We start from the raw sequence: 7,720 nt of genomic DNA, 5'->3' as shown, positions 1-7,720 counted from the left end.
TGCAACCAGGGAACCGACGGCTTAAGGTCCTCCCCGAAGGACTTGAAAATGAGGATTAATGCCTTCCAAAAGGGCACTAGCGCTTTTACCTGGTTTCGAACCCGCCACTTTCTGTGTTACAATAATATTGCTCTACCACTGAGCCATTGCGCCTCCTAGAAGAGGTTTTGAAGAGAAGGTTTGAAATCCAAATCAATGTTGGGATGTTCTTTTACTTCTTATCGCATAGATAATTATGAACGGATTTATATAAAGCAGGACATACACATTAAAGACGGGAGTATGACCAATCATTTTTTTTGAGAGGTCTTTAACTCAATAATGTACACTTTTGGTTTAATTTCTTGCAAATATATTTGTATAAAAACTGTCTTGCAATTGAAGAAACTAAAATTTGTACTTGTACTCGATTTGCATATAGAATAAGCTAATATATTTATCTAACAGGTAGCTTAAAACAAGAACTTGGAGAAGAGGTATAGACTTTCTATGATGAGTACTACATGACCCCCCCCCCCTCACGCGTTCATACACATACACGCACAACCCACAAAAGGCACATGATATAGTTGCATTGTTTCATTCTAAAACCGCGTTAACATCTTCGTATATTGTGGGAGCTTGTGTCTTTTATGTACATTCAACACTGTTCGACTGTTCTCTTTTGATATGTCTAAATGATTGATTAAATTACAATATTTATTTGTTCAATGAATTAGAGTTTTAACTATAATTAGATGAACACAAATAGCCTAATTTAACAGAAGATTAGTGCTTGCAGTTAAATGAAACGTTTAGCCTTTATGTTTGCATTACACGTTCACTTCAATTAGTATAACTCGTTTAATTAAAAAAGCCCTAAAGGGAGTTTAAGAGTAACAAGTCTGATGGCAAGGCTAGAGCAACATGATCGTTGGCCTGTGATCGCCCCTGGAGTGTAAGTCGAGCTGGATGTCGGGTGAAGAACGTATCGACATCGTCCTGACCAGCTAACCACCATCGTCATCCCGGGGCACTGCCGGGTCACAAACTCATCGACGATACGTCACATTGACAAACTGCCCACTCGATATCGCGCTCATAAAGATGAATGATAATATAAAAGGCTCTTTTAATGGTGTGTGGTTTGGTTTTTTCGGGGATTTTGTTTTCTTGGTTTAACACATTTGACCCATCGATCACGATATGTCTATAAAACCGAAGAGACTGGGAAGTGGGGACTTAAAAGGTTATTTAGTGGTGTGTCGGTCGCCCTCAATCGTCTGCCTTTAATTCTCGTTTAAGAATACATTTTCGATTTTATGTCCATCTTGTAGGCAAAGAGGAGCACTGAAAATGTATTTTTACTGTCACTCCTCTGTCTCAACTTGATACTTAAAATACAATGAAGCCATTGAATGTAAATTTTAGCAAATAAAATGTCTTAATTGTTCACTTATACAACCTATGTTGTGTACGATAAAAAGAGGATCAAATTAATACCCTTACTGTTTATATTATGGACATTGAGATGTTGATTACCTTTCCCTTAAAATTTGATTGAGGTCGTTTTAAATATGACTTATTATGTACCTCCTTATAACTCTTTCATTCATTATACTGTTCACCACGATAGTAAACACTCTTGATTTACATTTCTAAGGAACTAATCACGAAATTTGAAATTGAATTCGCATTTGAACGTTTATATTTGTGCCCTGCCAAAACAGCTTCATTACTTTCTCATCACCACTGATGCTCCACTTTTTGTTATAATTTATACCTGGAAAGCGCGGGAAAGGATATCACTATCTAATACAGATATAGAAGAACCCCTTCGAATCAGATATCGAATCGCCCTTCCCGCTATTTTGAGAAACTCCAAATGGCACTGATTGATACCATACCCCTAAATGATTTTGACCATATTATGTCTACATGATATTCGATTGAGTCCATGGGCCACTCCCTGTAGCCACGACCCGGGGGTCCAGGCCCTCCTTAAGTTCGTATGGGGGAAATAGTAGTCGGCGCTTTAGAGCTTTCCCGTGAAATTGATACGCGTCGATACGAACTGTGATACGTTACTTATGATTTTGTGTAGCGTATGAAACATGAAATATATATTTATTAAAGAGGAGGGGAGGATAGATAGAGAGGCAGTGAGACAAAAAGGGAGAATATAAGGAAGGAGGTGGTGAATTAAGAGACCGTGAATGAATAATCTAGAATAAAATAAAGACTAGAAACGTTCTTGCATCAAGAAATAATTAACTCTGACAATGATAATGTTGAAATACGTAAATTTGAAAAATAATAATATTTAAAAAAGATTCTTTGTGAAATGACTAACAGAGAAAATCCACATCAAAGACATCAGTTCTGTTATGTTAAGTAATGACTTTTAGAACAATTATGCCTGGAACCTCTTAATATGAAAACGGCCTAATTATAAATTAAAATTGATCACTGTCGGTTTGTTCTAAATGTTCTGAAAGTCAATCAGGTTAATGGAAAAAAAGATATTTTTCAAATTGTATTTCAGTGATTTAACCGTAAGTTGATAATTTTATTAGTGCAGTCGATTTAAAAGTAATCGATAAAGCAGTTCTAGTTCGATGACAATAATCTTAAATATATAGGTGGTAAATTGTACTTCACTGAAATATGCTGTATTTTCAAGCAACCTTATTTGGGTAACACTCTAACTTAGTAAGCACCTTAGATTCTTTGAGCGTAAAACTGTTAGGGTAAAGTCAGAGAAAGAGGAACAAACGAGCGACAGAGACAAAAACAGACAGAAGCTTAAGGGAATTGACAGATAAAAACTGATGGACAAATGTGATTTAAACAGAGACGGATGTAGAAAATGAACTTGGGATAGAAAAACGGTGTGTATTATTGTTTTAGTTTTGTCTGTTTGTGTGGGAAGAAGGGGTGGGTGTGTTTGTATAGGTGTACTTGTGTTTTTTCTTTATAGAAAAAAATAGAAAATTATTGTGTGTGTTTTAGAAGAAAAAATGGATATAAGAAAGAAAGTGGGACAGTAGGAGATATAGAAAGAGGTAAAGAGAGAGAGAGAGAGAGAGAGAGAGGAGAAAACACCAACACAGCTCGGATTTGAGTTAGAAAGAATGTATGGCGCCGAAAAGTCGGAAATCTTCTGCTTAGAATCTATTACATGTCGATAACCAATATGTTTAGGAGTGTATGATGCATTGTAAATTGTTCGATCGACCCGTAGAGGAGACAGAGAGCAGACGGTCGACCGGTATGTAGGACTTGCGATCATATTAACGTTGCTTCCCGCCAAGTTTGTTGACTTCTGACATATTGTGTTATAATTCCGAAGGTATATCGAAGATGAAAGTGATACAAGTTTGAGGGTTCACATCTCTCCCTCTTAGTTTTTCTCTCTCTTTCTCTTTCTCTCTATTTTCCTTTCCCTCTCTCTCTTTCTTTCTTCATCCACCTCTCGCTCACATTTTGACTTTTGCAGTCATTTCGCTTATGACGTAACAATCACTTTATGATGACCATGCATGCATAGCATAATGATGCATTGCAAAATGACGCTAATCTTAAGCAGAATAACATCCTCTTCTCACAGAAAATATGATTTTCCGCCAATATTGTGACATTACAAATCACAAATATGTTCTTACTTTGGTTACAGTCTGATTAAAAATGTATCAATTTTGAAGAAAAAAATGGAATGAAATTCGAATTTTAGCGAACGAACTTAACATCTACTGAAGACAGAAACTAAACATTAGATGAAACATTTTACAGTATACTTTAACCCCTAAACTGAAGTTATCACATGATAGATACTTACGCGGAAAGAACTAACTATTAATAATTTACTTGGATTCTACAAATTTACTTAGATTATACAAATCACCATTCTTAAAGAACGACTCGAGGCAAACCTGAAATTTCAATTTCAATATCTTTTACAGCAAAACAATTTTTTTTTACTGAGAATCCTAAAAATAGAAAACGAAAAAAAAAGAAAAAGATGAAAATTAGAATGAACACAAAACATTGCAAATTGACATAAGATAGGGATATCAAATTAATAATTGTCTTTAACCTGTTAGGTAATAACCATAAAAATATTAATATTAAAACCAAAAAAAAGACATTACCAATGCATTGCGATTTAAAAAACTACATTATAAGTTCGTTCGCCAAAAAATATAATGTCGGCATATTAGTTTGTTGTCATCTTTGCCTTATGATTAATTTTTTAAATTTTTATATAAAAACGTTATGATTTTTCATGAGACGAAGATTTTTACAGGAAGTTGTTTGCACCAACATGTCAGTGACCTTCACTGTCACATTAATGGTCGGGGAGGGGTAAATCAATGATTCCAGATCCATCCCTAGTAATTGGCAATCAATTCATTTGAATAGATTAAACTTCTACTCGCTACAAGAAGTCTGTCTTTAGGAGGATAAATGTCTCCTATTAGCCGACCAAACATACCTCAAGCAAATGTGCTGTGGTGTTGTAGTTGCTACACTTTGATTTGTGTATTGAATCATCTTATTCCAGATTTGTCATTTCTATACTAATATATTTTCTCCCTTCTGATGGTTGTGTAACGTTGTGAAGTAATTACGTTTACAGAGCACGTAGACTGAATAATCACAGTCTGATATGTGCGAACGAAAATCGAACAACTGGCGTCGAGACCCGTTTTTAGTTATATCTCTGAACAAAATTGACTGAGAGATGAAAAACAATGTTCAGCTATGAATATCGTTTGCCTTCATTTTCTCTCCGCAACTTCTCCCCCTCTCGTTTAAATATTGTTTTCAGAGAAGTCGCAGTTTAATCAAAGAAGAGGTTCGCAATACTGCCACAGAGTTAATCACGAGTTTTGATTATTGCATGCTGTATATCGAGTAAGGAGCGAGGGCGAAGAAGTTTGGCGATACTGTGACTGGGAAATTTACATGTTCATACGCTGGAGATGAAAGGAAAAATACCAAGTAGCTACGAGCTTGTGTATCTTTCCATTAAACAAAATCCGAAAGATCATCAACCCTTGATATTTCTTGAAACCTGGGACCAGCCATCGAGTATAAACCAAAACAATACCCAAAGTTCAAATTTGTTTTGAGTTGCGAAAATGATTGTCTTTCGATTTCTGTCCATGAATTTAGATCATGGGGCCTGCTGAAAATTGTATCATTTTTTCTTAAGGGGGGGATATTAAAATCCATCATCTTTATATTTCTCCTTGAATTTTCAAGTATACAAGCTGAATTATCATTCTGTATTTACATACAAGACAAAGTATCTATCCAATTGTTATTTATTTGAATTTCTAAAGAAATTAATCAAATAGTAAGAACAATATTATTGCCGCCAATTTCATGCCTGTTTAACCCTTTCTGCAAATAAGTTGATCCTATAAAGAAAAAAGGTTTATATAGAACTTTGACTTTTTTCTCAATGAAAAATAAATACATGTACGAAACTATTTTTCATTATGTGTTATAAACATTTTGTCTGTTAAATACGATTATAGAGATTTTCTAAATGTACCGATAAAACTAAACGCGGGTTGACAAAACGTTTCTCAGGCTTTGGAAAAGTCTAGTCTTTTCAATTAATATGTCACTAATTTCATCAATTTTCTGATATAAGTAAAATACGACAGAATATTGCCAAACATAGTAGCTTGTGTATAGGATATGGGTAAATCAGGAAAACGCGATTGCATGGTGATGACTTTTTGTCAACGTTTGATTTATCATTTTGTTTTATTTCACATAATGTATAAATAAAGTCAGCTTATTGTTATCTTTATCGTGTAATCTATTTGGTTCTTGGAAAAATCAAAAACACTGAAATTTCAAAAGTATTATATCAAATTTTTGTTTAGTCATAAAGAGGAGCTTACCATTTCGATGATTTTTGCCCTTACAAGACGTTTTTGGCATAGTCTTCTAGACAAGTGAAAAGTTGATTTTGTTGAAATCTATATCTTAAATAGAAGTTTTTTTTACATCATTTTTAAGTTTAAAAGTCTATTTTATTAAATATGCGTTACCTTTGATATATATATAAATGTATTTGTTTTCAAAATGTGCCTGTGAAGTGCAAGTATAGCTTTAACCTTATTTAAAATCAATTATTATGTTCAACAAACATAATTAGCCTGCATAATTCTGATTGTTAGCGATAAATGATAACGATAATCATCAGAGTGACTCATAGAGGCACATGACGGCAATCATTGATGTTGTATTGATTCTATATTGATTTTAGGGGTATGTGTACCAAGAATTTAGCGTTTAAGAATGATATTATGTATCATATTTTTCCTTCTTTCTCTTTGAAGTCAGCAACATAATAATTTCTGATGATTCAGCGAGTTATCAATTTAAATCAATGCATTTCCAATAGAGCACATCATGCAAAGTAAATAATCCCGTTGAACTTTATTGTTTCATAGGATGAAACTGCTCTGTGACTCTTTTTTTAATATAAAGAATCATTGTCCTATGTAATAAAAAATAAATATATTTTCATATCACTTACATCCTCTATTTGCTTTGCTAAATCAATTACAAAGCTCTAAACATGATTTTGAAAATTTTAACCCGCACTGATCATACTAGTTATCTTCAATTCTTTTCTTCATGATTACAGATTCTTCTTCCTTCTTTTTACAAGAGAAGCAAAGCTCTAAATCTCTCTAGAATGACATACACATGCATTGATACCCCATAATCATCACAAATATTTTGCGATTAGATCCAAGTATATCCTACATAGTCGAAGGCGATATAAAACTTTCACATCACGTCGGCACAAACAGTATCGCTGCAGATATCAATACAGAACATGTCACTTATTAAATTGCCTTAATGTTGGCATTCTACTGTAACATCTTCGCTGTCATACAATCTTTACACGCTGACACGGAGGCGAGATTAGCTTTCTGTTTTCCCTCGAAATAGGCGCCTAAAACCATCGATTTCTCATGCACTTAATACCGATGACCCATCAAAAATATTCAGAAACAAAAATTTACGATGATGCAAAATCAATTTCATCCTGCAAGGGTCTCTTTTCCGTGGGGTGGACAAATTCTATGAATTCACAAGTAATAATCATTGTGTTGACCTAAATCGGCTACAAAATCTTGCATTGTATCCTTTGTTTAATCGTTGGGCGAGAAAGAAAGAAAGAATAAAATCGACATTATGTAAAAAAATTGAGACTTTGACACTTTGCATCCATAATCTTTCCAGCTGCAAAGTTTCCTATATTAATTCATTATAAATCGAATAAGATAAACACAGGCACGGAAAGAATGTTTAGCTAACATCTAAATAAATTATAGCTTCTGGGAATATGGCAAATAGCAAATTATGTGAACTTATTAATATCTCCATCTCATTTACTTAAAAAAAGAAAGGATAGATTTTGATGTACTAGTTCGTTTAAATAAGTCAAAGAATAGTGCATCACCAAGTTGAAAGTTACGTATATTTCTAATGATGCAACAAGCTTAGCAATTAAGTGACGGGGTATGCTCCCGTTAAATCCTTTTACTCCCATATTATTCTCGCTTTAAACCAATATCTTTTACGATTTATACATACGTCATCGTGGAGCTGTCAATGGTTTCCTACAACTTAGTTAACACATCCCATTCCCACATCGAGGTTTTTCTTCTTTCTTCTCCAGATTTGTTGGTACACGAAGTTAAGA

The sequence above is a fragment of the Strongylocentrotus purpuratus genome, unplaced genomic scaffold, assembly GCF_000002235.5.
Source record: "Strongylocentrotus purpuratus isolate Spur 01 unplaced genomic scaffold, Spur_5.0 spur5_scaffold_6, whole genome shotgun sequence".
Taxonomy (NCBI): domain Eukaryota; kingdom Metazoa; phylum Echinodermata; class Echinoidea; order Camarodonta; family Strongylocentrotidae; genus Strongylocentrotus; species Strongylocentrotus purpuratus.
Note: the sequence above shows the minus strand (reverse complement) of the source record.